We start from the raw sequence: 8939 nt of genomic DNA on the forward strand, positions 1-8939 counted from the left end.
AACAGTGTAAAACGGCTTCCAAAACTAAACACTGAGCTAGATCTAAACTGTTGTTCAACTTCTAAAGTTAAGTAAGTGGTATAAAGAAGTTTGCGTTATGATCTTCTTAAAAATACTTTCTTCTTAAATTTTTTTTAAAATTTCATTTTCTTATATACATTCAATGATGTTATTTAGCTTACAAAGTGAATATTATAGTTTTATCAACTGGACTAGGGGAAATGTTCACATGTTGGAATATTCAATTTAGATTGTTTTTACCACCTCAGACAGAAAGCCCAACTTCTTTCATTACAGACCCCTTCTTTTTCCTTCTTACCAGCATTAAGGAATGATTAATCTACTTTTGTCTCTATAGACTTTCCTATTCTGGGCAATGTAAAGTGGGGGCTTCAATTTATTGCATCTTCCACTTAGCATAAGGATTTCAAGTTTCATCCATGTTGTAGCATGTAGAGTGCCTCATTTCTTTTTATGATCAAATAATACTCCATCCTATGAAATATTTCTTTTTGCTTATCCATGTGGTCACTTGTGACTTGATGGGCACTGGGTTGTCTCACCTTTTGGTTATTTAAATAAGTTGCTAAAATAATTAGAGATGTACAGTGATTAAGAGTGAATAATAAATCATGCAATAAAGATAATTTATATCATGGGACCAGCAATTAGCATGCATTATCATTGCACTTCTACAGTCAGCTTAGGAGTCTCTTTCAACACCAACTAAAGCCCGAAATCCAATATGCAGACTGTCTTTTTCTTTTCTTTTTTGGAGAGATTTTCACTACAGGGTGCGTGCACTCGCCAGACAGAGAGAGACATAGAGACAGAAAGCGAGAAATCACCCCCTGGGGGAATGGGCACGCCTCAATCTCTTCTCCTCCATTCTCCTCTCGGGATCTTGGACACGCACGCACACGTGCCTGGCGTGAGTTTTAAGCCACTGGGTCCGGGACATGAACCGCGGTCGACTACGTGGGAGTCCAGCGACACAGCCATTACGCCAACTGCTGGTTCCCAATGCAGACTGTCTTTTAACCTTACTTCTTACTCTTTTCCCAATCTCCAATACTCAGTATTTTTGCCACATTTGTTTTCTCTTTACTTACTTCATATTTTTATTTAACCTCTTTTCCATAAATAAACTATTAGAGAAAACTTTATATTGTACCAAACGTGGAAAACCATCCACATTTCCTAAATATTTTTACTCTGTCAACCCAAATTACCCAACACTCTGAACATCACTTAAAATATTTATTTCATACTTTAAAAACATTGTTCTACCCAACTGGACTACCTGGTTACCTTGTATGCCTGGTTTGTTCTTTCTTGGCTTTCCATTCTTCCCTCTGTTTGGAATTCCTTCTTCCCACCAACTCTCTCCAGTCTATGCCTGACATAATCCCTGTCATCCTCCAAGGCTCTACTTGTGGTCCTTTCATCTGGCACCTTTGACTTCTATTATCCGAGAGGTAGTCTCTCTTTCTATCTATACATCCTCATGAACACTAGATCTTTTCTAGAACCCGTCTCCTGTTTCACCCATTTTCATGGTCACTGTGTACACATCTTGTTATCAGACCATGACAAGATATGGCTGAAAATTCAAGGTCTCACCATAACTCATCATTAAATCATACATAATTCTAGAGAGCATCACAATGTCTTCCTGAGCCCTACTTCTCTGACTTACTGCTAGTAAGATGGTGTTAGCCTGGATGTGACATCATCATTACCATAATTCTCAGAACACCAACTGAAATCATAATCTTTAGGGTGGGTCGAGGTCCTGGCATGGGTTTCTTACAAGGGCTCTTTGGGTGATGTTAGAATGTATCCCTGGACCAGCAATGACAATCCTTGCCTGTCTTGCCTTATTGCTAACTCCTTAGTTTTCTAGGAGGATTGCAAGTTTTGGCACGCAGTAGCAATTAAGTATTTATTTGATGAATTAATGAATGATCTCTAAGATCCTTCCACTTCTGATATTTTATGTCTCTCATCTTGTTGCTTTTATGTACCTTTTAAGAGATTTTTTTTTTTTTTTTGCTATAGGGCACGTGAGCTCGCCAGACAGACAGAGAGAGACAGACAGAAAGTGAGAAATCACCCCCCCCAGGGGGGATGGCCACACAGCAATCCCTTCTCCTCTGTTCTCCTCTTGGGATCTTGGGCACGCACGCACACACGCCCAGGGTGAGTTTTAAGCCACAGGGTTCGGGACACAAACCACAGTTGACTACGTGGGAGTCCAGCGACATAGCCATTACGCCAACTGCTGGTCCCACTTTATGCATCTTTGAAGTGTGTGCCACAATGTTTTGGCTATACTAGGTGATGATTGAGTATCTGTTGAATGGAATTGGATTGTACTGAGTTGAGTTGAGTCGAAGGTCAGAAAGTAATCTGGAACAGAGATGGAACTCTGAGAATCGACCACTGATGAATGGAGAAATTTTTTCTTCCATAACAGAAACAGTAAAGGACTAAAAATCATCCATGGAATATTTGCATAGATTCTTTCCTTAGAAAGAAAATTTAGCACAGTGCAATTTTGACTCTCCCTTTCACGCTTTCGATTTCTACCAAATTTCAGTTGTCTTGCCTTGTCGCGTCCTTTTACATCCACATGACCATTAAGCTTCCCAGTTCATCCTGTCCGTAGGGTTTACTTTGTCTTTATTTTATCTCTAGTTTATTTCTGTAGGCTGAGGCACTGGAAAGAATGGGATAAGGCTTGCAAACCAGCAAACCAAGCAGCAATGAAAGAACATGGTCCGTTCTTGGTTCCCTCCCCTAAGATCCAGTGGGGCTGCCCCAGGCACAGGGCTCCCTGGAATGCCTAGCAAAAGGACAACTTAGAACAGGCACCCTTTGATTCAGCTATTGATACTTCCTTGTCTTCTACATTCCAACAGTTCCATGACCCTTTAATCTCATTTCTAACACACACTCGTCTTTAGACAACAGTTAGAAGCTTTATCCTTTAATAACCCTGTTTACTTTATGTCTTTAAAAGGCCCTTGGACAAACTCCATGGCACAGAAATAATGTACTGCTCAAGAGAAGCCAGATCCTATGTGGCAACTCTGGTTCCAATCCCTGGCCCAGCCAGCCTGAAACACGCTGGGCAAACACATGACAGTCAAGGATCCGATGGGCTGGAGGACTGGAGGAAGGAGATCACAGTGTAACCAAACCTTACGAAGGTTGTTTCTCTCTCTCTCTCTCAATTCATGTGCACATGTTCTCTCAGGAACAAAAAAGAAAAATGGCCCTGAGAGGGCTCAGTTAATAGTCTCACGATTCACAGAGGGATTTTAAAGTGCTGTCTCTGCATTTAAGGAAGAACAGATTTGCAGGAAAAGCTTTTTTCCCCCATACTTTCCCATTGCTTTGCTTTGTTGAACTCATAGGAAAGATAACTTGAATACATTACGAAATACTAGGCATTTCCCTTATTTTACCTCTCGCCTGAACAACGGGGGAGCTGGGGATCTATCAAAAGAGTCCTGAAAAGGTTGGAGCTGTTCTCTCCTCCTGAGGGACTCGCTGGATAGAAGGAGTTCTGTTTGTTCGTTTTATGGATTTTGTTCATTTGTTACTTGTTTGATGTCTGCATTTCCTTTATTGTAAGTAACCTGCTTCATACTAGGAAACCCCTTCAACATGCATAACCGCATCTGCTGATTTCCTGATCTCCATCACGGACCGCACTGCTCTGCAGTACTGCACTCCATGCACCTGGAAAAAGAAAGTACTTGCAATGGGGCAGAGAGGCTTCAACATTCTCTTTGTTTCCCTCATAAATCCCCCAAACCTTTACTACTCATGACCCTGCTAGGCTAATAGGCCCATACGATTCAGACAATGTCTCTGGTAGTAAGACACATATATAGTATGCTTCTTCATTCAGTCAGCAGTTACGTACAGTGTGTTAACCATGTACCACTAAGTACTGGGTATAAACAGAAAGAAAAGACCTGGTCTCTTCTCTTAAGTGATTTTACTACACTCCAGGGAGACATGTGCCATACATCAAATAAGAACCTAAGAATAATGTAAATTAAATACGAAGTTGTTAACTCAGATCCTATTGATTCATGATTTGGGAAGTTCTGGATGAAGGAGAAACAAAAACGTGACTCAGAACTATCAGGCAAATAAATAACTTACAGGAGCACATTTTTCAAATTCTGTCCAAAAAAACTCCAAAAAAATAAATTCTTAAGTATTTGTGTGCAAAAGAATCCCTTGGAGAATTTGTTTGAAGTTTTGATTCTAGACATATAGTTTAGAGAACAAATCAAGGGACAGAAGAATTAGGAAGTTTGATTCTTGTGTGTGTATGTGTGCTAATATAAAATCTCAGAAAATCCAATGGACCAGCAATTGGTATAATGGTTATGTTGCTGGACTCCCATGTAGTCGAAGGCAGTTCGAGTCCCAGATCCAGTGGCTTAAACTCATGCCAGGTGTGTGTGCGTGCATGCCCAAGATCCTGAGAGGAGAATGGAGAAGAAGGGATTGTGTTGCAGTCATCCCCCCTGGGGCGGGGGGAGGTGATTTCTCGCTTTCTGTTTCTCTGTTTCTCTCTGTCTTTCCGGCGAGCACATGTGCCCTATAGTAAAATCCTCTCAAAAAAAAAAAAAAAACAAAAACAAAAAAACAAAAAACAACAAACTCAGAAGGTCCATTAAACATAAATAAGCAAATGACTCTGATTTACTACAATTATATTGTGGGAGGAGGCCTTGATAGATGGTATAAGTTAGTAAGAAGACATACTCTTTCTTGAATTCCCATCTATATGTTTTGAATGTTGTGCCATGTGGTGTAAAATTTATTACTTGCTCCATAAATATGCAAAATCTTAAAAAGAATGAGATGCATGTAATTATTTAAAATACACATTCCTGAGCCTTCCTCAGACATTTAATCCTATAGGTGTATGTGTGGTGGGGATGGGGGTGCATCCAAATTTGAGTTTTAACAAATATTTTATGTTAATGTGATGCATGTACTCTAAGGTCACACTTGAGAAACATATTTCCAGAAGTGTGCTCCTTTGGGAGTAATTCCCTTGTTCATTAGACAATCAAGGAGGGCTTATTATTAAGGGCCAAACATTCTGATAAACATTGATGACATAAGATGAGATAAAATTAACTGCTCAGAGAGTGGGACATTGTAGTAGAGCTACTGGGGAGGTCCTCTCTCTCAGAGGAGCCCTGACATGCAAGAAAAGTGGCAAAATACCATCCCAAGATGGATTCCCTGCATAAACTGGAACCACCTGAAAGAGAAACTAATGCATTCCAAACATGAGAGCTTCCTCTGTGTCTCCCATAGAAAACTAGGACAGTGAAGGGGAAACAGAAATCCTACCATTATGGTAGTGAGGGCCAATGAGTGAGCAAAGGTACCTGTCACCTCATTGGCCTCTGATGTCCAGTGTCCCCAAGAGACACTGGGGATACATGCAGATTATGTTCCTCCTCTTCTCTGCTCTGTTCCTCAGACGTTACTGTGTCAACAACTGAGGAAAGCATTGAAGAGTCAGCTTGCTTCTGTCATCAAACAATTCTTCCTCTTCAAAATAAGACTTACCTTTAAAAACTTAATTGCAATAACTTGAATATGTATACGCTTAAAGTGGGAAGAATAAATGTCTTAGTCTCTTCAGGCTACTATAACAAAATACCATAAACTGTGAGGCTTAGAAAGAACAGAAGTTGATTTCCCACAGTTCTGGAGGCTAGAAGTCCAAGATAAACAAGTTGGTAGATTTGGTGTCTGGTGAGTGCCCTCTTCCTTGTTCGTAATAGTATCTTCTCACTGTGCCCTCACACCATGGAAAGGAAGAAAGAGAAAACTCAGACCTCTTCTATAAGAACACTAATTTCATCATAAAGTCTTTGCCCTCAAGACCCTCCTAACAGGCCCTGCTTCTCAATACCTAACCTTGGGGGTTAGGATTTCAACATAAGAATTTGGAGGGGAATGCATGAACAACCAGTAATAGGAGTCATTCATTTTACACAGAGAAAAGTCTTATGTACCATCAACGTCTTATCTGTAGTTCTCATGAAACTTGTACCAGAAAGCTAATTTCTCAGTCCTTGCCCTGAGTCCTCATTAAAGTGGAGGTCACACAATGATGAGTTCCTGTTCCATTTCTTAATATTTATACATATAGGCACACATGAACACACATAACCTCTAAGACACTTTGTAATCCGATTTCCTATGAAAATTGTAGTTTGAGTTTCTCTTTAAAATGTACATATCCAACAGTGGTTGCCAACAGCAACAACGGCTGCTGCAGACAGAAATTACCTTCTGCGACTGGGGCTGCCCTCCCCTGTCCCTGTACCCCACATCTCACACTAGACCCGCCTCCCTTTCCGGTAGCATAGTCTATGTCCCTATAATTACTTAACTGCAGCCCCTTACTGGAGATTTCTTTTTTCTTCCAGAGTATGTTACACATTGGCTGTCTTTGCCTGGGCGTCTCTTAGATACTGTTGTCATTTTCTATTTCCATGTGTCTTTGAGGTTGGGGGTCCGGGGTACTTATACTTGTGTTCATTTTTCTTTAGTGATAACAAATCATTCTAAGTCCCTTCCTACTTCCACAAACCTACTTGCACCATGATGAAAAGTCTTGACATCTTCAAGCTTTGCTTGTGTTTCTGTTAATGACACCTGGTCTTAAGGCCTGGTCTAAAATATTTGCCTGCATACTAACTAAGAGGAGTTTTAGCATAGTAGGTAATGGAAGTCCCTGTGAGCAGGCTCAGAAAGAGGCAAAGTGGCCTATCTTATTCCCACTCTCTGGGCTATGTTGGCTCTGAAGAAGCCCTCAGACCAAATGAAACTAGTGTCAATAACAGCCATGGAGATCAATGTGCTGTTTTTGTAGAGTGACGGTGCAAGCAAAGAGGGTGACTTAAAGTACACAACTTTAGATGGGAGTGTTTGCGAAGGTGGAACATTTCTAATTTTCTTTTCTTTTAAAGAGATTTTTGCTAAAAGGTGTGTACTCCCTGGAGACATAGAGAAAGACAGAGAAACAGAAAGTGAGAAATCACTCCCCCCACCTCCCACCAGAGGGGATGACCACCACATCACAATCTCTTCTCCCTTCCTCCACTCTCCTCTCAGGATTTTGGGTACATACACACATGTCTGGCATGAGTTTTAAGCTACCAGGTCTGGGACTGAAACTGCAGTTGGCTACATGGAAGTCCAGCGACATATCCATTACATCATCTGCTGGTCCCAACTTTTAAAAGCCATTACTATTAAGATGCACTGATCCTTTGAGTGAGTCTCATGTAAGACAATAACTTTCCCATTCCCAAATCTGATACCATAAAAATATGTCTCTGAAATGTATTATATATCAAATTAATGATGGAAGCCAAGCAAAAATCACCGCATAATCATAGCACTTAATGCCTTTTACATGCAGTTATGGAAATAGATTTGAAAATTAAACAAACAAACAAAAAACTCTGCACCTCTCAGCACAGGGATCTTCAAATTTGATACAATAATCATAACTTTACATTTTTCAGAGCTCCCTTTCTAACGTATCAAAAACCACACAAAATTTAAATAATAGAGACAATCATCTGGCACATTTGATTAAGAAGGAAAGTTTTCATTAGAATGTTTTGAAAAATATCAGCCTAGTAAATACCCTGTTCTACATCCAAAACTCATCACATATTTTGTTCATAAAGCATTTCATCAGCAGGTCCTTATAAATGAGGAACTCATTGGAACTTATTAGAAGCTATGATTTTCAACACAGGCAAAAGATACAATGCTTAAAATAATCAAGTTTTGGGGAAAATACCAGATGGCAAAAGTTCAAGGAGATTTTCATTTGATCTTAGTTATAAGGTTTCCCAGGTGGCATCAAAATCTGAATAACTCACTCCAAATAGAGATAATTATGCTTAAAAGCAGCATGTTAGATAGATCCTAGCCACTCCCTTTCAAAGGCTCATTGCAAATTTGTTTTCAGGACTCGGTTTGCCAGACATACTATCTTTGTCTCAGATAATTTTGGAAATCCATGGTTCAATTTGCATTCCCTGTCTCTTAATGCTGGGCTCTCTATAGATTTCTATTTTTTTTTAATTGCCAGAGGATGCTTGCATTCACCTGAGAGAGACAAGAGAGACAAGAGAGAGGGACAAAGCATTCCCTAACGGGGTGCAGTCACACTGCCATCTCTTCTCCTCTATTTCTCTATTCTGCCAGGATTCTGGGATTCCAAATGTTAGTCTGCAATTCAAACCGTGGTCAGCCATGTGGGCTCTAGCTCCTTTACCCACTAGGCCATGGGGCTGACCCTTAGATTTTTCATTTTTAACAACAAAAATAGGAGCAGCAATAATAGTCATAATGATGTAGTAGTAGTGATAAACTGAGGCAACAATAGTGGTTTTGAACATGATTCCTACAACTAAATTTAAAAATAAAAGTCAAGGGACTGAGATCAACAGGTGGTTCAGTGTTTGAGGTGCTGGACTCCCTCTCTCTGTCTGTCTCTGGTCAAATAAAAAAAAACGATGGTAATAGATAAAATTAAAATAATTCTTAAAAAAAATAAAAGGGACTGAAAAATGTGGTGGAGAAGTAGTACTGTCAGTCAGTGAACCTGACCCACCATGTTTCTCAACTCAGTAGGATAAGGTTCAGCGGTAGAAAAATGGGACAGGCCTTTAAAACCCCAGAGGGAAAAAAACCATCTCTGTCCTGTGTCAGATAAGCAAAGTCAGCGAAAGAAGCATTTGACCGAGAGTACCGAATCACAAGGTAGTGGGCACTAGGCTGGTCAGAGGTGGCAAGCTGTGAAAATGGGCTGCCCATGTTAGAATCATGAAGAATAGCTGCCTCTATTCTGCGTTTGAACT

Source organism: Tupaia chinensis, unplaced genomic scaffold, assembly GCF_000334495.1.
Source record: "Tupaia chinensis unplaced genomic scaffold, TupChi_1.0 Scaffold000495_1, whole genome shotgun sequence".
Lineage (NCBI taxonomy): Eukaryota > Metazoa > Chordata > Mammalia > Scandentia > Tupaiidae > Tupaia > Tupaia belangeri.